Source organism: Mirounga angustirostris, unplaced genomic scaffold (genome assembly GCF_029215605.1).
Source record: "Mirounga angustirostris isolate CCGP_5_RB_7025 unplaced genomic scaffold, mMirAng1.0.hap1 SCAF_2, whole genome shotgun sequence".
Taxonomy (NCBI): Eukaryota; Metazoa; Chordata; class Mammalia; order Carnivora; family Phocidae; genus Mirounga; species Mirounga angustirostris.
Window position 1 is genome coordinate 167,814,017 of NW_026991710.1, and position 1,039 is coordinate 167,815,055.

Here is a 1,039-nt window from a genome sequence, read left to right on the forward strand (position 1 = left end):
AAAGGAGAGGAGATGGGAGTGCCTGGGTGGCTCAGCTGAGTCTTGATCTCAGGGTTGGGAGTTCAAGCCCCACATTGGGCTTCCATGCTGGGCATGGAGCCTACTTTAAAAAAAAAAAAAGGAGAGGAGATGACTGATAGATTTATTATCACTAATAGGCCTGATAGTCTAGAAAAAAGTTATCACTTGGATATCTTATTAAGAAACAGCTGTTTTTCCAATAACAGATACTGTATACTAGAACTCACTTAGATAGAAAAAGTAAGTCATTTACCTAAATCTCTTCCACACCATAACATAAAGCTACCCAAGCAAGCCCAGCTAAAACCCTTTCAATATCCCTTTCTTAAATCTGGCTCTGAAATGACCATTATCAATGGTAATAAACATCTTTTTTATACAACAATTTATCCTAGGGAAATAAAGGTAAACATCGAATCTACCTTTAAAAGAAGAAAATTTCCCACTCTCACTATGGCTGATTCATTCCCTGAGCACGAATCCTTTATTACCCTCATTGTTTTTGACTATAAACTGAGCTGAAATCTGCTCACAGGGATCTTGATGGTGAAACTAATTATTTTAGATAGAGAAACGCATTTCCAAATGGTCACATTTATTACTTTTGCAGTTATTTCTTCTCACTGTGGCTTTAATTTTGCATCTGTATGTATCATAATGCTCTACATGGAAGCAGCAGCAGTGAAAAGATAATTAAAGGATGGGGGAAGGAAATTTTAAGGTGGATCTTTATCCAAAAACAATAAAAAAGCAAAAAACAAAATGGCCACAAACATTTCATTCCTGTGCCCTTGCCATCTCCCAATTCGCCTTCCATTAACATGAAAAGGAGAAGTGGTAAAACTCTACCCTAATGATCTATACAAAAAAGGAGACAATTTACCTCAAGAACTCACTACACACTGCAATATATTCAAGTGGTGAAAAGATATAAAGTCATTCAGAACTGCCATACTATCTGGCTGTCAATATAGTCTCTTGAATAATTAAACATACTACTACAAAACATACCAAGAAG